The sequence below is a fragment of the Pseudorca crassidens genome, chromosome 18 (assembly GCF_039906515.1).
Source record: "Pseudorca crassidens isolate mPseCra1 chromosome 18, mPseCra1.hap1, whole genome shotgun sequence".
NCBI lineage: Eukaryota > Metazoa > Chordata > Mammalia > Artiodactyla > Delphinidae > Pseudorca > Pseudorca crassidens.
The window spans coordinates 5802922-5825703 of NC_090313.1; the positions used below are offsets into that span (position 1 = coordinate 5802922).

The 22782-nt window shown below is 39.1% G+C and overlaps 1 long non-coding RNA gene across 1 annotated transcript in view; it reads right to left on the minus strand.

Moving 5' to 3' along the window:
• Positions 1 to 22782, minus strand: part of LOC137211184 (uncharacterized) — a 63499-nt gene that overhangs the window by 23818 nt on the left and 16899 nt on the right. Inside the window, exons 4-6 of the long non-coding RNA XR_010936939.1 lie at positions 11647 to 11704; positions 3513 to 3595; positions 1529 to 1594 (exon numbers count right to left, since the gene is read on the minus strand). This is a non-coding gene — a long non-coding RNA (uncharacterized lncRNA). The remainder of the gene's footprint in view (positions 1 to 1528; positions 1595 to 3512; positions 3596 to 11646; positions 11705 to 22782) is intronic.

The window sequence follows — 22782 nt, forward strand, 5'->3', positions numbered from 1 at the left end:
ATTGGCCCCAGGAGTACAGGGTCAATAGGAAAAAGTCTGTCTTTAGTGGTCAGTTTGAAAACTAAGAAAACATCCATGAACAAGGCTTGAATACCATCTCTCTCTGTTTTGGGAAACTTCGTACAGACAAGCAAATCGCCGAGGGAGAATGTTTTGGTCTAAATATATATAAAGTTCACTTGAATGCTTGGCCAGCAAGGCTGAGATCTTAATGTCATGTTCCCATGGCATGACACATCCTCAGCAGCCTTTTACATGTGTTCTCTGTTACCCTACGATTTATTCAAAAGGCTTATTACAGGGGGTTACCTACCTTCAAGCACTATCTCACAGGCTTTAAAGTGTGGAATGAATTCATATTACCTAAATCAAGTCGGAACTTGAAAATAGTCATTTCTGGAACTAGAGACAAGAGCAGGTGGGTGGTAGCATCTTTTTATAACTGAGGAATCAATTTGCAACCCCAAGTTTTTCAACTCCATTTAGTTGTGGACATTAAAGAATTTTGATCAGTGGGTCTCAACTCCAGCTACTCATTGGACCAACTAAATAAAAATGGTAGGAAATAGGACCCAGCTATAAATATATTTTTAAATGTTATCTATCATTCAAATGTACGGTTGAGAAGCATTGTTTGTAAATTCAGTTCAGCTGAAATTTGAGCCGAACCTGATGAAGCTTGGAGGGCGTTACGGGACCCAGAGCCACCGCAAGCCGGCTGAGGGCTGAAGCAGATTGGCTTGGTCATGCAACCAGGAGCCAATGTGCCTGGAGTGAACCAGGGACCCTGGGGCTCGACAAGGTCCAGGCTTTCTCCAGCACTTTCTGTGCACATCTGTTTCGTACAAATTGCTTTCTGCACAAACATCTTGTCAGCACTCCAGCCTTATCTATCAGGACCAAAGCTCATCCCCGAACCCCCTCCTGACTTCCAATTCCTCTGCTGTATAGAATGGATCCCCTGGAATCATAATGATGTCTCCTGTCCAGACTTGACCATCCTCATGGCAAATATGACATGAGAATTAAGGTAAGAATTATTATCACCATATTGAAGACAGAAAGAAAGCTTGAAGAGGTCCAATCATTTGCTTGTGTAATTGCAGTGCTAGATTTCATCCCAGGCTTGTCTGACTCCAAAGTCTACCTTTCCCCTTTTAGCCACTAATGGGAAGCTCTGTCTCCTCAAATTTGGATCCAACTTCTTGATCCAACTTCTCTTGAGAGGGGCCAGTTCTGCAGCCCTGGCCGCACTCAGCTCCAGCCACTGCCCTTGGCCCCCTCCTTCCTACTGGATGATGCTCCTGGATCCCATCCCATCACCAGCTGAGTTATAACAGGGGCCAAATCTACATGCCATCTTCCCTTCTTATCACCACTGACCAATCCAGGCTCCTCTGACCTTTTCACAGCTTGGATTCTCCTTTTCATGATTGTAAGAACATTTCGCTGTAGGTTGATCTTCAAATGCTTTAGGTTTGATCAATAAAATAAAAAGAGCCTAATAAATGATTGTCTTCTCCCTTACCTTTGCAGCAAGATTTTCTTAGTGTATCTTGATGAATTTCATTAAAAATTTTTGAGATTTATTTTCCTTAAAATAAGAGGAAAAATAATTTTGGATTAAACATTAATAATAATAGTAATTATATTTACTCAGAAGAAATACAATTCTAAATTCAAAGTAAATAGGGCAACTTGATTTTTGATTTTAAAAAAGTGAAAAAACTAAATAGCACAATAGGCTGAAAAACCACTTCATCTCTCTCATTAGCTCTGAGCTCTTTCTGGAATTGGGTTACAATATCATTAATAAAAGCATTAAAATATCTTCGGTACTTTTAATACACTAATTTGCTTAAAATGATATGTTACATTTTTGTTTTAAAAGTGTTACATACTAGTGCTATAAAATTTGGAAAAGTAGAGAAAAGAATAATCATGAGAAAAGTACTGTTAATATTTTTAAATATTACATTTCATTTAAAAATTTATTGAAAAAAAGAAACAAAACTGAAAAACTTGCTAAACTTCGAATAAAAGTTTCTCCTCAACAGTATATATAAATTCTTAAAGATCCCGATAAAGTTTAACATTTTTCAAAACCTTTAGAAAGTGGGTCATTATATAAAAAGTGATAAATCACTCTCTAGAAAAGAAAATCCCGGTAAAGTAATTATGGTTGTGGCTATCATAAATCCACAGTGATTATACCTGAATTGAGAACGTCTGTCAGCCTTCTCTTTTCCTATGAATTACCTGAACAGTGTTTGACTTTGTTATTTCAAAAGGCACTGTTCTTTAAACTCCATCAACTCCTAAAAAATTATGTCAAAATTTCATTTGGGGAGCATGATTTATTTTCATCTTGTTTTTTCTTTTAACCTCACTTTGTAATTGCCTTTCTTTTTTCTTGACAGGAAAGATAGTCACTCATTTTGTATGACACTATCTACTTTCTTCTTAAAGACATTTTCATGTAGCCCTCGGACTTCATGTTCTAATTTGGAACGATTATTTCTACACCAGCAGTAAAGGAGTCGTTCTGAGATTTACCTTTCTTTTCCAGGGACACGTTAGTTCCACCTTAAAACTCATATCCTCTTCTTTCTCCGATTTCTTTTTGGATTTGTAACCTGAATTTACGCTTTTTAATTGTTTATAGTTTTTTTTTAAACGTGCCTGACCAGATAAACTTGCTGAGCCTTTTTTGGTTGGAAAGCACCTAATTTTGCCCGCATGCTTGAATGCTAATGTGGTTTCCCTCATACCATTGTTACTCCATTGTTGTTAAACATTAGATTGTGCTCATGAGAAGTCTAGTGTTTGTTTAATACTTGCTCCTATTTTTTTAAAAGGAAGTTTAGTATCTTTCTCTGAGGAGTTCTGAAAGTGCTCACCAGTCAATACTTATATGTGAGTTGTTTATCTACCTTTCAGAAATTCTTCCAAGTTTTCGTTTGCTAATAATCACTTCCTTTTCACTGTCAGTTCTGTTTCTTTTATTATTAATAGTAAGTAATGTGGTCAGTGCCCCAATCTGAACTAGCATTTCATATTTGTTCCTTCATTTGGTGCTAACTACTTTAGCAAACACAAATATTGGTAAGACCACCTTCAACCATAAGGAAATAAAACATGCAAACGAATAATCGCAATATAAGGCTTTTAGGGCACATTTCATTAAATGTCTTGTACTGCAATTCTTAAGTGATAGGACATCTGGAGTGAGAAAAATCTCTTCCAGTTGTAATAATCAAGAAAGACTCCATGAGGAAAATAGAGCATTTGCATAGAATAAGCAGGAGTTGAAACAGTAGAAAAGAAAGACTCTAGTCTGGACAGCCAGGAAGGGAGGAAGAGAAAGAGACTGGAGGGTGAGGGGGAGTAGATAAGGAACAGTGCAGTAGGTGTTCTTGGGGCAGAGACTAGACTGACTCAGCTGGAAAGGAAACTCTTGTGTCAGGAATTGACCAGATGTGTTAATTGCGAGGAGAGTCTCACTTACTCACCAAAGGCCTGAGCAGCTGTGATGAAAGGGTCAGCAAGCCAAGCACAGGGGAATCAGGCTGAACTTGGTCTCCGTGCAAAGCCTCTGGTGCAAAGCCTCTGGGGAATTCAGCGGAGTAAATGAAATTTAATAAACGTGGACAAGTTTCTAAAGTGACACACATTTATATAACTATATATATATTAAAATTATAGATATGGGTGGGGTGTGAAAGGAGAGATTTTCTTGGGAAAAGAGTGGGTTAGGGATTGAAGCTAGAATGCGGGTGGCGTTGAACGTGAGGCTCTAAAGACATTGGACCTGAATCAGTAGGAAACAGATGCCATTGAAGGCTTTTGTGCCTGGGAAAGATGATAGAAAACATGTTTAATGAATCTACATCTGATGGTGGTTTATGGACTATAACAAAGAGGAAAAAATAACAATTAAAAAATAATTTAAAAAGCCACCAAGTGAATGAGAGCTCTCTTAGGGGCGTCCCTTTGAGGAACTGAAAGTGAATGAAGAAGAAAGGAAGCAGTAACTGCAAAGGTAGGTCAGCAAGATGGGCAGGTACTGGCACCTGAGAGTAAGGCAGCAGGGGTGGGGGAGGAGGGCATCGGAGGGAGTGCAGTGTACGAAAACTGAGATTTTTAATCCTAGAACTGGAGAATAATGATGGTTCTATTTCTAAAAAAGAAAACTCAAAATACATCACGATGGGGAGGAAATCACAGAGGTTCTGCACATGACAGGTCTACTCAAGTCCTATTCCTGCCTCTGCTATGGAAACTTCACTGAGGCTCTACCATCTCTGGGTCTCATTTTCCCCATCTATAAAATGTGTTTGCAGTAGGGTATATATATATATACATATATATTTTAAATGTTCAGATTAAAATTCTATAATTTTACTTAGTTTACACATTGGTGTTGGTGTCCTTTCTTCAGGAACTCTATCCCATATATTCATAAGCAACACATAAGTGCTACTTCATGGGCAATGATGCTAATCTTCTACCTGCACATCTTACCTTAGGAAGGGTTATTTTTTAAAACATGGTAAGAAGCAGAGAATAGTGGAATAATACTATAAATTATTTGAGAACCAAGGAAAGGTTATTTAAAAATATATATATGTCCCTTGTATTCCCCTTCAAATTACAGAGCAGGAGATCAAGTCAAAGAATTTTAATGTGGATTTCAGTTCTCTATATAAATCGTCCTGTCATCTTGGCACCGCAGCTGCGTTTCCTCATATTAGCTGGAGAAGATCATGAATAAATTTGCAGCAGACTGCACATGGGATTACGTGTACATGAAATAATTCTTATTGGCAATGGCTTTTACAATTCACTGCACAGAAAATCTAACATGAGGGCACACAATTTCATTTCTCACACTAGAGGGGAAACTGAGAGCCACAAACACAGATGTTGAAGAGTCTCTGCTCCCCTGATCAATATAGCTTCTCTGCAGACCTGCTGTGATCTAACACCAGAAGTGCACAGCAATGTTGGCCATGATCTTTCAGTGAAGTCCCTTGAATCTCAGATAAAATCATAGTACTTCAATCTGGTAATCAAGGTCTGCCACTCTCTGACTCTAATTCAAGCCTCATCCCTAGTTTGGAATGTTGCTGTACAAGAATGATGAACACGTGATGCCTGTGTTGACCACTGTCCCATGCCCACGGAAGGCACCATCACTTGGTTGTGGCATTTTTTTTTTCACACTATGTAGTAACATATCTTCTGAAACCTTCTCAGTACCATGTTCCAGGAAGTGACTTGGACAACTGATCAGAGTGGGCATCAGGTTTAAATACATCTGCTGTTCTTGGTGGCTTCTTTCTCCCCTTACTTTCCAATCCTTGTGGCTAAGACCCCTGAACTTCCATGTCTAGTTCAGACTTATCCCAGGGTCTGAGGTCAACTTTCCCAGTAGGAATAAATGTTTAGGGAACCTCGGGCTAGTATTTAATTTAATTTAATTTAATTAATTAATTAATTTATTTATTTTTCAGGCTTATCCCAGGTTCTGAGGTCAACTTTCCCAGTAGGAGTAAATGTTTAGGGAACCTCGGGCTAGTATTTAATTTAATTTAATTTAATTAATTAATTAATTTATTATTTTTTTCAGGCTTATCCCAGGGTCTGAGGTCAACTTTCCCAGTAGGAATAAATGTTTAGGGAACCTCGGGCTAGTATTTAATTTAATTTAATTTAATTAATTAATTAATTTATTATTTTTTTCAGGCTTATCCCAGGGTCTGAGGTCAACTTTCCCAGTAGGAATAAATGTTTAGGGAACCTCGGGCTAGTATTTTATTTAATTTTATTTATTTATTTATTTATTCATTTATTATTTTTTTCAGGCTTATCCCAGGGTCTGAGGTCAACTTTCCCAGTAGGAATAAATGTTTAGGGAACCTCGGGCTAGTATTTTATTTAATTTTATTTATTTATTTATTTATTCATTTATTATTTTTTTCAGGCTTATTCCAGGTTCTGAGGTCAACTTTCCCAGTAGGAATAAATGTTTAGGGAACCTCGGGCTAGTATTTTACTTAATTTTATTTATTTATTTATTTATTCATTTATTATTTTTTTCAGGCTTATCCCAGGGTCTGAGGTCACCTTTCCCAGTAGGAATAAATGTTTAGGGAACCTCGGGCTAGTATTTTATTTAATTTTATTTATTTATTTATTTATTCATTTATTATTTTTTTCAGGCTTATTCCAGGGTCTGAGGTCAACTTTCCCAGTAGGAATAAATGTTTAGGGAACCTCGGGCTGGTATCTTAGAGGCCCAGAAACAAGCCGTCCTCTTTGCTGGCACCACTCCGATCTTACGTCTTAGTTCTATTCACTGGGCTTTTGACTTATTCTTTGGGACCTTAGTACACGGCACCATATCTGAGTTTATACCTTGGTCACTTGCTGAGGATACATCTTTTCTTTGGGATTTGGGTGTTCCCTTTCTCTTAATAGGCTCTTCAGATGCCAAGAGTCCTTTCCCTTTGTGCCAACTGCTTGCACAGCTGCCTACTTCCTGGAATCCTAGTTTTCCCACTCTCGGCTTCTTCCGGGACTCATACTTTTGGCCAACCTTGGACGTGGGCATCACCTCCTGCCAAACTACCTGACACTCCACCTGGCAGTTCAAGTCTCTCTGTGAAAATTGGATAATACTTAACACTTGTGTGGTATTTCTCAATTGGCAAAATTTTCTCTCTTCCCACGGATTATATCACACTGTACCTCACTGAGCCCAATTTTAATACAATTCTACACGAACCTTCATTTCAGTCAAATTGACCTCTGAGCGTGTTTGATGATTTCTCCCTCCTCTGTAGACTTCCTCAGAACATTCTCCCAATCCTAAATATCCTCCCCAATCCTCCACAAATACTCAGCTCAGAGCTACCCTAAAGCTTCTCAGCTTCCTTGAAATTTGCTTCTTAGATCCAGTACCACAATTAGTTTCATGGCTTAATAATGCCTGGGATTTTGTCTCACAAAATCATAATTTCCCAGGTTTTGGGGGCATACCGAAGGCCAAGTAGTTCAAATCCCACCCTGGTGTGATATATGAGCTTCTCCACAGTCTCCACCAAGTGTATACCCAGTCCATACTTGAGCATGCCAGCGACAAGGAACTTGCTACCTCTTACATCTTTGTAAATATTTAACCATCAAATAATCTACTTCTCAGTTACCTTATACTTACTTTCAGAGCCCTAACTTTATCCATGGTGAAACATACCTAAATATCCAATAACAGCACCACAAAATGATAGTGCCTTAAATGTTTAAGACAAGTCTTACGTGTTCACCAGTCTCTAGGCTTCATACTCCAAGACTTCAGTTATTTCTAATATTATAAAGCTTCTAGTTACCTCATAATTCCAGACCTGCCTCATATAACTCTTTTTTTTTTTTTGTCTTCAGAGAGACTGAATGCAGATCGGTTCCATTTTTCACTGTGTTTTCCACAGTGATCATCCTCCTTGCTTGGGATGAAGGAGATACATATTGTAGAGTTGTTGATTAAAAATGACTAACGAGGATTTATAAATCATAGGCTAGTGTAGTATGTGTTCTATATGTGCATGTTCTGTAGGAAGATTGTTTAAATGAGACTTATGGCTGCACTTAGCCCGCCTGAATCTAGTGCACCAAGACTTTTGAAAAATATTAGTGCATTTATATAAAACATAAGGATGGGCAACTTATCACCCACTTGTTCTTGTCCTTCATTTATTTACAACTGTTTTATGGGTGCTTAATCCACGTCTGGAACTATTCTAGATGCTGTGGATACAGGGATGAACAAGGCAGGTAAGTTCCCTACAATCCTGAGGCCACCAACAGGAGAAAACACGTGGTCTGGATGGTAGCAGGTTACCTGTGCCTGACATATGTCCTTCCAGAGTTCCTGTTAAGATATACAGACACACAGAAATGCAAAATAGATAGGCCACATATGATAGATAAAGTGTGAGTGAGAAAGCAGAGGTCAGTCAAGGCCAAATTTCCACTGACTGTACTTCTGGTGAGTGAAGATGGATTAAGAATCACATTATTGATGAATGTGACCAACGTTCTGGCCTTTGAACAAAACAGAACACATAACCTGGATAAATTTTTTGGCTTTTCTATTAACTATAATGGTAAATAATATTATTTTATAATAAGAAGATATTGAGCCCTAGTTATACAGAAATAAACCTGAGTTTTAAATGTTTCACTTATGAAATGTCTCACATAAAACTCAGTATAGCTGATGTTATGGAGGCATGTTCAACAGCAGAAACCAATATTCTGTGGTCTGGTTTATTTTTTTAACAATAAAAACTACTACAACTATACTACTTATAAAACATTATACTAACAAATGTAACCTATCAGGTTCCCAATTTAGCCATTAATAGTTTGGCTTAATAGAATAATACTGAAAGAGGCAAAATCGAAGACATTCAGGTAAGAAAGGCAAAAACGATCTTGCTGTTTTTCTGGGTCTTCAAAGTAGCCTCATTGGGAGGTAGGTTAATTTGGAAGGTTATCCACTTCCGTGTCCACGTTGTGTGGATAGAGAATGATTCTCATGGTTGGTGTTGAGATATTTCTTGTTGCCAGTGGAGAACAGGCCTGGGCCAGGACAGAGGGCTCACGTAGAGGATTCCTGGGGAGCTTCGTCCTTACCTTTCAGAAGAGGGGAAGCATGGGCTGTAGTCTTCTCAGGAGGTGACTAGAGTGATGTTATAGTCTAATGGTCTGTGCTTCCCTCGTTGGGGCCACCTGCCTCTTTGGTCAGATTCAACTCAGTGTTGGTTTCTGAGACTCGGCCCCTCTTGGTGCCTTGGTCATTGCCTTTTTAAAATTTTTTTTTATTTATGCGCGGGCCTCTCACTGTTGTGGTCTCTCCCGTTGCGGAGCACAGGCTCCGGGCGCGCAGGCTCAGCGGCCATGGCTCATGGGCCCAGCCGCTCCGCGGCATGTGGGATCCTCCCGGACCGGGGCACGAACCCATGTCCCCTGCATCAGCAGGCGGACTCCCAGCCACTGCGCCACCAAGGAAGCCCTGGTCATTGGCTTTTGCATGCTGAGTCAACTATTCCCAGTTATAGTTCCTCCTTCTGGTAAAGCCCCCGCTCCCGGGCCAATTCTCGAGCGCTCAGACAGCTTCCTTTGACAATGTCTTCTTTCTTGTCGGCACTTTCCCTCAAGGCTTTTCCCTCCCCCATGTCTGGGACCACCTGCTGGCCTCTCCTTGATAGTTTCACCAGGCCTGCTTTTCCCCACAGAGCTTGTTGTTGTAAAGGAATGTCCTCTTCTAGAGAAAAGAGTCGACCCAAGGGGAGATTTTGAAAACCCGTGGACCTGGTTTCTTGGTTGCCAAGAGACTAGCTCCTCTACTACAAGTTAGCAAATAGGAACCTGGAAGGCTTCCTCCTGCAAAGGGTGGCTGGTTCTCCACCAGGAAGAATGAAGAACGGTCCCTGCTCCCTCATGCCTTCCTGTGTCCCAGAGGACTTTCATGTGAAGAAGAGAAATTTGTCAATGATGTTTGTTCCTAAAAACAAACTGTTTAAATATGAATACAAACCACTTTTTGTACAATTTTAATATAAACAGTCTTTTCCAGGAATGCTACTATACGTCAACTGAGGGAGGGTTTCTTTCCCCCGAACTTTCCCAGGAATTATTCATCATTCTAGAAAATCCCATGATGCTGTCCGTGGCATTTACATCACCACCAGGAAACATCTAAATCAGTCTGCATTTCTATCTACCACAGTCATGGAGTGTCTACACATAGGGGAACGGATCTGACTAATATTTTTTACAGTAGTGTGCCTGAGTTGAGCCTTAGGTATTTGAATCTTCAGTTGGATTAGTTTAATCTTTTGCTCTTCTCTGGGCAAAAGATTGTTTTTATTTTTTTAATGGTAATCTCTATCCTTGATCTTCTATGATGTCCAGGCATCAAACTATATTCCATATATTATCTCATTTAATCCCCACCCTACAGTAAACCCAGTGGTAGGTAGCTTCATCTTCATTTTAGTGAAGAGTTCATTGAGCCTGTACCTTAAATGGGGATTAGTGGTCAAGACTAAAGCCAAGTTCTTCTGACTCAAAGGCCCTGTCTTTCTACCACACAAACTCCTCCCTTTTCAAGGTATAGCATCTCAATCCAAACAGATGTCTGCTTGGCAAAATTTCTTGCAGAAGCACACAGTGAAATGACATATTTTGAGCACCATGAGAGCAATATTTGGAAGCAGAATCCATGACAGCACTGTAGCAACCCCCCTGAGAAAGTCCTCTGCTTAGTGATGACGCTGTCACGTGACTACATGCATCTCAAGTGACATTTCCCACCTCATCGAATGGTCACAAGGCCACAGTTGGGCCAGGCCAGAGGGGATCTCTGTGGAAAGTCTCATAGGAGCCAAAAGACTCACCTCCTTTATTTAGGAGGAATTTAATTAGTTAAATTCTTCTCCTCAAAATAAGAGGTGCTTATTATTTGAGGAAGAAAAATTAGAATCGTATCATTATAATTAGTGGTTCAGAGAACTCCAAACCTCTCATTAGGATCACAAAAAATTTCCCATTTAAATATTCTGTTTCATCTTTATTTTTTCCAGGATGGTAAAAGGATTCACAAAGTAAAGCTTTAGTACACTTTGATAGCATTAATATTGAGAAGTGGAAAAATTAGACCAGAAACCTTCCACTTCTCCAAAAGCTGATATGAAGTGACAGGAAAGAACAGGAAGTTGTAACCTGCACTGTCGCCAACGCAGAGCATGGGTTTCATTCAGCCTCAAATCCCACTCTGTATGCAAATGGAATGTTTGCTAAAGTTTGTGCCAAATTTATCTTTTTTTTTTTTAAAAAAAACATTTTCTCTACCCTTTTTGGCTATCAGTTTTTAAAAAAGAATATTTTAATCATCAATGATTTAAAATCTATGCTTGTATTTGATTCATAACCTTATCTGGCATTGCCATGTGTTGGGTATTCAGATGACTAACTAGTTTGCAAAACTATTAGATCATTTATACAAATTTGATTTTAATTCAGTACTGGTTAATGGGCCATAAAAATAAAGGGTGAGCCAACAACAAAACGAATACGGTTTATTGCCTGAAAGAATGCCTGGGGACTGCGGTTGCTTGATAAGTTAATAATAGCAAAGCATTAACTTCCCCCAAGCCTTTGTCATCTGTGAAAGTGAGATCATGTAATACCCGTTTATAAAAGCACACTTTAAATATATAATTTAAAGAGAAAAAATATAGAATGCAGGGAAATTGGGTGATTTCCTGCTTGAACAATGAATCTGAAGTTCAGGTGTGCGTCTATCACTTGCAGAACACTCCTCTCACCAGCGTCCTGCTGGGGCATTCACTCCATTTCCATCTTATAGAAGAATACTGGCTGGAGATGGATTTTTGGGCAGACGTATTGGCCATAAAATATAAGAAAGGACAATAAGAGCTTTTCCATGTTTTAAGGACACTATATGCACACTTGCAATGAAACTAGTTTAATTTTCTGTTTTACATCAACAGGATTTTCCCGAGTATGCCCGCAAAATGTAGCTCAATGTGATCGACTCACAACTCCTACTGAACTGACCTCGGTGTTTCTGGTGGAGACCAAACTACTGGGGGGGATGAGGGTGCCTCCTCTTCCTCTAAAATAGATAAAACGAAAAGTTTTGTTTTGAGAAGCAGAACATTTTAGAATAAGTGGAGAAACAAAATAAATGATACTACTGTTTCAGTTTTCCTAGCAACATTATTTAAGTAGCATTTGATGGAGACCAGAGGCAAAGAATACTGTGGCTAAATGTGAAATTTGGAAATTAGGAACTGAGGGGGTGGGTCCTGGAAGGGGAAATTTCTACAACATCAGCCATGATTTAGAGCAGGAGGTACACCCCAGGAGGCAGAGCCGGGCTAAGCAAGAAATGCAAAGGCAGTGTCAATTATCTCCTTGGGAGAGAAGAAGAAAGGGTGAATGAAAAAGAACATAGAAAAATCTATAAGAGGAGTCAGTTGGTTGTACCAACAACATAGGTAGAAATGGACATGGCAGGCTAGCCGGTAGTTTGATTTCAGCATCAGCTTTGGTAATAAACATACTTCATTAACATATGTGTCCACTCACCGTCCATTGAAACCAGAGAGTTGAAAAGATCTTTAAGAATGTGTTTGCTGAAAACTGTTTACACTGTGTTGAAAATGCCCTCCAGTCGGGGCAAATCAAATTAGAGTATGGAACACAACTTCTGACCTCCTTGAAAAGTTTTCATTGTCCTTTCTTTGCTAAAATAAAAGTATTATATGCCAAGAATGGAAAGTCTAAATAGTTCGGTTTCTAAGTTTATTTAAAAGTTGTTTCTATAGAGGCTAGCCTCTATTTGAACTTCCTAGGCACAGATTTGCTGCTCTAGATAAAATTGAACGGCCTGCACTCATTTTTTTTCTGAAACTGATGTAGATTTTTAAAGTAGAAAAAAGAATATGAGGGATCCATCAGGTACCGAAGCAACTGCTGTTTTTGAGATGGAAATTAAGATGCAGGTCAAAACTTTGAAGAGAAAGGTCATATAGAAATGGACAGGAAGAGCAACCAGATGCCAGGTATTCTTCTTAAAATGTTCTTAGAAAATTGCCCTTAAATTGGGTTCAGGTAGAAAAAATGAAGACACGTGAGTCAGTACTGATATTTCATCTATGTGAGACTATGATATTTCAGAAGTTTTAACATTTCATACCAACACGAATAAGTGAAACCGTTTAGATAAACATAATTTATTTTATTTTATTTTATTTTATTTTACGTGGCTGGGCCACAGTTCCAATATATTTGGTGGAACATTATTTTGGATGTTTCTGTGGTGTTTTTAGGATGAGATTAACATTTAACATTGTACTTTTAAAAATACATTTTAAATTAATTAATTTATTTTTTAAATTTAATAATTTTGGCTGTGTTGGGTCTTGTTGCTGCATGTGGACTTTCTCTAGTTGCGGCGAGCAGGGGCTACTCTTTGTTGTGGTGCTCGGGCTTCTCATTGCAGTGGCTTCTCTTGTTGCAGAGCATGGGCTCTAGGTGCATGCAGGCTTCAGTAGTTGCAGAATGTGCACTCAGTAGTTGTGGTTCTGGGCTCACGAACACGGGCTTAGTTGCTCCATGGCATGTGGGATCTTTCCGAACCAGGGCTTGAACCCGTGTCCCCTGCATTGGCAGGCAGATTCTTAACCACTGTGCCACCAGGGAAGTCCCAAGATAAACATAATCTTTGATAAAAAATGATTGAATGGAATGCAGCTAAGCTGCCTGTCCTCAGGAACTGTACTTTCTACAACTTTGCCTGAGCTCCAGTGAGGGAGGCCTGGGGCTGTCCCGTTTTGCTGACTTTCACAAAAAAAATAGCCATGTGGCTGACAGGGTCGTAGTGCTTTGGCTGGCTGAGTGTCAGGCCTGAGTCTCTGAGGTGGGAGAGCCGAGTTCAGGATATTGGACCACCAGAGACCTCCCAGCCCCATGTAATATCAATCAGCTAGAGCTCTCCCAGAGATCTCCATCTCAATGTTAAGACCCAGCTCCACTCAATGACCAGCAAGCTACAGTGCTGGACACCCTATGCCAAACAACTAGCAAAGCAGGAACACAACCCCACCCATTAGCAGAGAGACTGCCTAAAATCATAATAAGTTCACAGACACCCCAAAATACACAACTGGATGCGGTCCTGCCCACCAGAAAGACAAGACCCAGCCTCATCCACCAGAACACAGGCACCAGGCCCCTCCACCAGGAAGTCTACACAACCCACTGAACCAACTTTATCCACTGGGGGCAAACACCAAAAACAATGGTAACTACAAACCAGCAGCCTGAGACAAGGAGACCCCAAACACAGTTAAGTTAAGCAAAATGAGAAGACAGAGAACTATGCAGCAGATGAAGGAGAAATGTAAAAGCCTACCAGACCAAACAAATGCAAAAGAAATAGGCAGTCTACCTGAAAAAGAATTCAGAGTAATGATAGAAACGATGATCCAAAATCTTGGAAATAGAATGGAGAAAATACAAGAAACATTTAACAAAGACCTAGAAGAAGTAAAGAGCAAACAAACAATGATGAACAACACAATAAATGAAATTTAAAATTCTCTAGAAGGAACCAATAGCAGAATAACTGAGGCAGAAGAACGGATAAGTGACCTGGATGCTAAAATAGTGCAAATAACTACCACAGAGCAGAATAAAGAAAAAGAATGAAAAGAATTGAGGACAGTCTCAGAGACCTCTGGGATAACATTAATAGCACCAACATTTGAATTATAGGGGTCCCAGAAGAAGAAGAGAAAAAGAAAGGAACTGAGAAAATATTTGAAGAGATTATAGTTGAAAACTTCCCTAATATAGGAAAGGAAAGAGTCAATCAAGCCCATGAAGTACAGAGAGTCCCATAGAGGATAAATCCAAGGAGAAACATGCCAAGACACATATTAATCAAACTATCAAAAATTAAATACAAAGAAAAAATATTAAAAGCAGCAAGGGAAAACCAACAAATAACATACAAGGCAATCCCCATAAAGTTAACAGCTGATCTTTCAGCAGAAACTCTGAAAGCCAGAAAGGACTGGCAGGACATATTTAAAGTGATGAAAGGGAAAAAACTACAACCAAGATTACTCTACCCAGCAAGGATCTCATTCACATTCAACGGTGAAATTAAAACCTTTACAGACAAGAAAAGCTAAGAGAATTCAGCACCACCAAACCAGCTTTACAACAAACGCTAAAGGAACTTCTCTAGGCAGGAAATACAAGAGAAGGAAAAGACCTACAAAAACAAACCCAAAACAATTAAGAAAATGGTAATAGGAATATACATATCGATAATTACCTTAAATGTAAATGGATGAAATGTTCCAACCAAAAGACATTGACTGGCTGGCTGAATGGATACAAAAACAAGACCTGTATATATGCTGTCTACAAGAGACCCACTTCAAACCTAGGGACACATACAGACTGAAAATGAGGGGATGGAAAAAGATATTCCAAGCAAATGGAAATCAAAAGAAAGCTGGAGTAGCAATTCTCATATCAGAAAAAATAGACTTTAAAATAAAGACTATTACAGGAGACAAAGAAGCACACTACATAATGATCAAGGGATCAATCCAAGAAGAAGATATAACAATTTTAAATATTTATGCACCCAACATAGGAGCACCTCAATACATAAGGCAAATGCTAACAGCCATAAAAGGGGAAATCGACAGTAACACAGTCATAGTAGGGAACTTTAACACCCCACTTTCACCAATGGACAGATCATCCAAAATGAAAATAGATAAGGAAACACAAGCTTTAAATGATACATTAATCAAGATGGACTTAATTGATATTTATAGGACATTCCATGCAAAAACAACAGAATACACTTTCTTCTCAAGTGCTCATGGAACATTCTCCAGGATAGATCATATCTTGGGTCACAAATCAAGCCTTGGTAAATTTAAGAAAATTGAAATCGTATCAAGTATCTTTTCCAATCACAACACTATGAGACTAGATATCAATTACAGGGAAAAATCTGGAAAAAATACAAATACATGGAGGCTAAACAATACACTACTGAAAAACCAAGAGATCACTGAAGAAATCAAAGAGGAAATCAAAAAATATCTAGAAACAAATGACAATGAAAACAAGATGACCCAAAACCTATGGGATGCAGCAAAAGCAGTTCTAAGCGGGAAGTTTATAGCTATACAAGCCTACCTCAAGACACAAGAAAAATCTCACATAAACAACCTAAACTTACACCTAAAGCAATTAGAGAAAGAATAACAAAAAAAACCTCAAAGTTAGCAGAAGGAAATAAATCATAAAGATCACATTAGAAATAAATGAAAAAAAATGAAGGAAACAATAGCAAAGATCAATAAAACTAAAAGCTGGTTCTTTGAGAAGATAAACAAAATTGATAAACCATTAGCCAGACTCATCAAGAAAAATGGGAAAATAAATCAACAGAATTAAAAATGAAAAGGAAGAGAGATTGGGTCAAGATGGCAGAGTAGAAGGACATGCCCTCACTCCCTCTTTCAAGAACACCAGAATCATAACTAACTGCTGAGCAATCATTGACAGGAAGACACTGGAACTCACCAAAAAGGATACCCCACATCCAGAGACAAAGGAGAAGCCACAGTGAGATGGTAGGAGGGGTGTAATCACAATAAAATCAAATTCCATAACTGCTGGGTGGGTGACTCAGAAACTGGAGAACACTTATACCACAGAAGTCTACCCACTGGAGTGAAGGTTCTGAGCCCCATGCCAGGCTTCCGAACCTGGAGGTCCAGCAACGGGAGGAGGAATTCCTAGAGAATCAGACTTTGAAGGCTAGTGGGAATTGATTGCAGGACTTCAACAGGACTGGGGGAAACAGAGATTCCACTCTTGGAGGGCACACACAAAGTAGTGTGAGCATTGGGATCAAGGGGAAGGAGCAGTGATGCCATAGGATACTGAACCAGACCTACCTGCTAGTGTTGGAGGGTCTCCTGCAGAGGCAGGGAGTGGCTGTGCCTTACCATGAGGACAGGATACTGGCAGAAGAAGTTCTGGGAAGTACTCCTTGGCATGAGCCTTCCCAGATTCCACCTTTAGCCCCACCAAAGAGCCAGGGTAGGCTCCAGTGTTGGGCCGCCTCAGGCCAAACAACCAACAGGGAGGGAACCCAGCCCCACCCAGCCCCACCCATCAGCAGACAAGTGGATTAAAGTTTTATTGAGCTCTGCCCATCAGAGCAACAGCCTGCTCTACCCACCACCAGTCCCTCCCATCAGGAAACTTCCACAAGCCTCTTAGATAGCCTCATCCACCAGAGGGCAGACAGCAGAAGCAAGAAGAACTACAATCCTGAAGCCTGTGGAACAAAAACCACATTCACAGAAAAACAGACAAGATGAAAAGGCAGAGGGCTATGTACCAGATGAAGGAACAAGATAAAACCCCAGAAAAACAACTAAATGAAGTGGAGATAGGCAACCTTCCAGAAAAAGAATTCAGAATAATGATAGTGAAGATGATCCAGGACCTCGGAAAAAGAATGGAGGCAAAGATCGAGAAGATGCAAGAAATGTTTAACCAAGATCTAGAAGAATTAAAGAACAAACAGAGAAGAACAATACAATAACTGAAATGAAAAATACACTAGAAGGAATCAATAGCAGAATAACTGAAGCAGAAGAACAGATAAGTGACCTGGAAGACAGAAGGGTGGAATTCACTGCTGCGGAACAGAATAAAGAAAAAAGAATGAAAAGAAATGAAGACAGCCTAAGAGATGTATAGGACAACATTAAACAAAACAACATTCACATTATAGGGGTCCCAGAAGGAGAAGAGAGAGAGAAAGGATCTGAGGAAATATTTGAAGAGATTACAGTCGAAAACTTCCCTAACATGGGAAAGGAAATAGCCACCCAAGTCCAGGAAGTGCAGCAAGTCCCACACAGGATAAACCCAAGGAGAAACATGCTGAGACACATAGTAATCAAATTGGCAAAAATTAAAGACAAAAAAAATTATTGAAAGCAGCAAGGGAAAAATGACAAATAACATACAAGGGAATGCCCATAAGGTTAACAGCTGATTTCTCAGCAGAAACTCTACAAGCCAGAAGGGAGTGGCAAAACATACTTAAAGTGATGAAAGGGAAGAACCTACAACCAAGATTACTCTACCCGGCAAGGATCTCATTCAGATTTGACAGAGAAAACAAAAGCTTTACAGACAAGCAAAAGCTAAGATAATTCAGCACCACCAAACCAGCTCTACAACAAATGCTAAAGGAACTTCTCTAAGTGGGAAACACAAGAGAAGAAAAGGACCTACAAAAACCAACCCAAAACAATTAAGAAAATGATAATAGGAACATACACATTGATAATTACCTTAAATGTAAATGGATTAAATGCTCCAACCAAAAGACATTGATTGGCTGAATGGATACAAAAACAAGACCTGTATATATGCTGTCTACAAGAGACCCACTTCAGACCTAGGGACACACAGAGACTGAAAGTGAAGGGATGGAAACAGCTATTCCATGCAAATGGAAATCAAAAGAAAGTTGGAGTAGCAATTCTCATATCAGACAAAATAGACTTTAAAATAAAGACTATTACAAGAGACAAAGAAGCACACTACATAATGATCAAGGGATCAATCTAAGAAGAAGATATAACAATTATAAATATATATGCACCCAACATAGGAGCACCTCAATACATAAGGCAACTGCTAACAGCTATAAAACAGGAAATCAACTGTAACACAGTAATAGTGGGGGACTTGAACACCTCACTTACACCAATGGACACATCATCCAAACAGAAAATTACTAAGGAAGCACAAGCTTAAAATGACACAATACACCAGATAGATTTAATTGATATTTATAGGACATTCCATCCAAAAACAGCAGATTACACTATCTTCTCAGGTGTGCATGGAACATTCTCTAGGAAAGATCACATCTTGGGTCACAAATCAAGCCTCAGTAAATTTAAGAAAATTGAAATCATATCAAGCATCTTTTCTGATCACAATGCTATGAGATTAGAAATCAATTACATGGAAAAAACATAAGAAACACAAACACATGGAGGCTAAACAATACGTCACTAAATAACCAAGCGATCACTGAAGAAATCAAAGAGGAAATCAAAAAATACCTAGAGACAAATGACAATGAAAACACGATGATCCAAAACCTATGGGATGCAGCAAAAGCAGTTCTAAGAGGGAAGTTTATAGCTATACAAGCCTACCTCAAGAAACAAGGCAAATCTCAAATAGACAATCTAACCTTACACCTGAAAGAACTAGAGAAAGAAGAATAAACAAAACCCAAAGTCAGCAGAAGGAAAGAAATCATAAAGATCAGAGCAGCAATAAATGAAATAGAAACAAAGAAAACAATAGCAAAGATCAATAAAACTAAAAACTGGTTCGTTGAGGAGATAAAGAAAATTGATAACCCTTTAGGCAGACTCATTAACAAAAAGGGGGAGAGGACTCAAATCAATAAAATTAGAAATGAAAAAGGGGAAGTTACAACAGACACTGCAGAAATACAAAGCATCCTAAGAGACTATTACAAGAAACTCGATGCCAATAAAATGGACAACCTGGAAGAAATAGACAAATTCTTAGAAAGGTATAACCTTCCAAGACTGAACCAGGAAGAAATAGAAAATATGAACAGACCAATCACAAGTAATGAAATTGAAACTGTGACTAAAAATCTTCCAACAAACAAAAGTCCAGGACCAGATGGCTTCACAGGTGAATTCTATCAAACTTTTAGAGAAAAGCTAATACCCATCCTTCTCAACTGTTCCAAAAAATTGCAGAGGAAGGAAAACTCTCAAACTCATTCCATGAGGCCACCATCACCCTGATACCAAAACCAGACAAAGATAACACAAAAAAAGCAAATTACAGACCAATATCACTGATGAATATAGATGCAAAAATCCTCATAAAATAATAGCAAACAGAATCCAACAACACATTAAAAGGATCATACACCATGATCAAGTGAGATTTATCCCAGAGATGCAAGGATTCTTCAATATATGTAAATCAATCAATGTGATACACCATATTAACAAATTGAAGAATAAAAACCATATGACCATCTCAATAGATGCAGAAAAAGCTTTTGACAAAATTCAACACCCATTTATGATAAAAACTCTCCAGAAAGTGGGCACAGAGAAAACCTACTTCAACATAATAAAGGCCATATATGACAAACCCACAGCAAACATCATTCTCAGTGGTGAAAAACTGAAAGCATTTCCTCTAAGATCAGGAACAAGACAAGGATGTCCACTCTCACCACTAGTATTCAACATAGTTTTGGAAGTCCGAGCTATGGCAATCAGAGAAGAAAAAGAAATAAAAGGAATACAAATTGGAAAATAAGAAGTAAAACTGTCACTGATTGCAGATGACATGATACTATACACAGAGAATCCTAAAGATGTCACCAGAAAACTACTAGAGCTAATCAATGAATTAGGTAAAGTTGCAGGATCCAAAATTAATGCACAGAAATCTCTTGCATTCCTATACACTAATGATGAAAAATCTGAAAGAGAAATTAAGGAAACACTCCCATTTACCATTGCAACAAAAAGAATAAAATACCTAGGAATAAACCTACCTAGGGAGACGAAAGACCTGTATGCCAAAAACTACAAGACACTGATGAAAGATATTAAAGATGATACCAAAAGATGGAGAGATATACCATGTTCTTCGATTGGAAGAATCAATATTGTGAAAATGACTATACTACCCAAAGCAATCTACAGATTCAATGCAATCCCTACCAAATTACCAATGACATTTTTTACAGAACTAGAACAAAAATCTTAAAATTTGTATGGAGACACAAAAGACCCTGAATAGCCAAAGCAGTCTTGAGGGAAAAAAATGGAGCTGGAGGAATCAGACTCCCTGACTTCAGACTATACTACAAAGCTACAGTAATCAAGACAATATGGTACTGGCACAAAAACAGAAATATAGATCAATGGAACAAGATAGAAAGCCCAGAGATAAACCCACACACCTATGGTTAACTAATCTATGACAAAGGAGGCAAGGATATACAATGGAGAAAAGACAGCCTCTTCAGTAAGTGGTGTTGGGAAAACTGGACAGCTACATGTAAAAGAATGAAATTAGAACACTCCCTAACACCGTACACAAAAATAAACTCAAAATGGATTTGAGACCTAAATGTAAGACCTGACACTATAAAACTCTTAGAGGAAAACATAGGAAGAACACTCTTTGACATAAATCACAGCAAGATATTTTTTGATCCACTCCTAGAGTAATGGAAATAAAAACAAAAATAAACAAATGGGACCTAATGAAACTTCAAAGCTCTTGCACAGCAAAGGAAACCATAAACAAGATGAAAAGACAACCCTCAGAATGGGAGAAAATATTTGCAAACGAATCAACGGACAAAGGATTAATCTCCAAAATATATAAACAGCTCATGCATCTCAATATTAAAAAAACAAACAACCCAATCCAAAAATGGGCTGAAGACCTAAACAGACATTTCTCCAAAGAAGACAAACAGATGGCCAAGAAGCACATGAAAGGATGCTCAACATCACTAATCATTAGAGAAATGCAAATCAAAAGTACAATGAGGTATCACCTCACACCAGTCAGTATCGCCATCATCAAAAAATCTACAAACAGGGACTTCCCTGGTGGTGCAGTGGTTGAGAATTCGCCTGCCGTTGCAGGGGATGCGGGGTTCGATCCCTGGTCTGGGAGGATCCCACATGCCGCGGAGTAGCTGAGCCCGTGTGCCACGACTGTTGAGGCCCGCGCCCTTGGAGCCCGTGCTCTGCAACGGGGGAAGCCACCGCAATGAGAAGCCTTCGTACAGCAACAAAGACCCAATGCAGCCAAAACCAAATAAATTTAAAAAAAAATCTACAAACAATAAATGCTGGAGAGGGTGTGGAGAAAAGGGAACCCTCTTGCACAGTTGGTGGGAATGTAAATTGATATAGCCACTATAGAGAACAGTATGGAGGTTCCTTAAAAATCTAAAAATAGAACTACCATACGATCCAGCAATCCCACTACTGGGCATATACCCTGAGAAAGCCATAATTCAAAAAGAGTCATGTACCACAATGTTCATTGCAGCTCTATTTACAATAGCCAGGACACAGAAGCAACCTAAGTGTCCAACAACAGATGAATGGATAAAGAAGATGTGGCACATTTATACAATAGAATATTATTCAGCCATAAAAAGAAACAAAATTGAGTTATTTGTAGTGAGGTGGATGGACCTAGAGTCTGTCATACAGAGTGAAGTAAGTCAGAAAGAGAAAAGCAAATACCGTATGCTAACACATATATATGGAATATATAAAAAAAAGGTTCTGATGAACCTAGGGGCAGGACAGGAGTAAAGACGCAGACGTAGAGAATGGACTTGAGGACACGGGGAGGGGGAAGGGTAAGCTGGGACGAAGTGAGAGAGTGGCATGGACATATATACACTCCCAAATGTAAAATAGATAGCTAGTGGGAAGCAGTCGCATAGCACAGGGAGATCAGCTCGGTGCTTTGTGACCACCTCGAGGGGTGGGAGGGAGCCACAAGAGGGAGGAGATATGGGGATATATGTATACATATAGCTGATTCACTTTGTTATACAGCAGAAAGTAAAACAGCATTGCAAAGCAATTCTACTCCAATAAAGATGTTAAAAAAGAAATGACTGAATGACTTGGCTGTAGGAATGTTATCCTCCTCAACCCCCTTTTTTCAGAAGGAAGGAACTTGGTGGTTTGGGAAGCAACCTGTCTCGTCAAGAACCTGATCTGCTGGTGGTTGAGCAGGGACTGGAGAGTGAAGCCCAGTCTGCCCAGCGTTCCTGGGCCTCAGTCCTGATGCCGACACATGAGAGCAGCTTGGTCACAGTTCCCGGCAAGGCCCTCAAATTCCCCAAGCATCTGTTTCCTCATGTGCAAAACAGGGATTTACAATAATCCTTCATGTGGTTATTGTATCCAGTTGGTAATGCATGTGGCGGCACTTTCTAAACCTCTATAAATGCTATACCGATTACGTTATTATTCTTCCCATGATGTTACACGGTGTTCTCTGTGT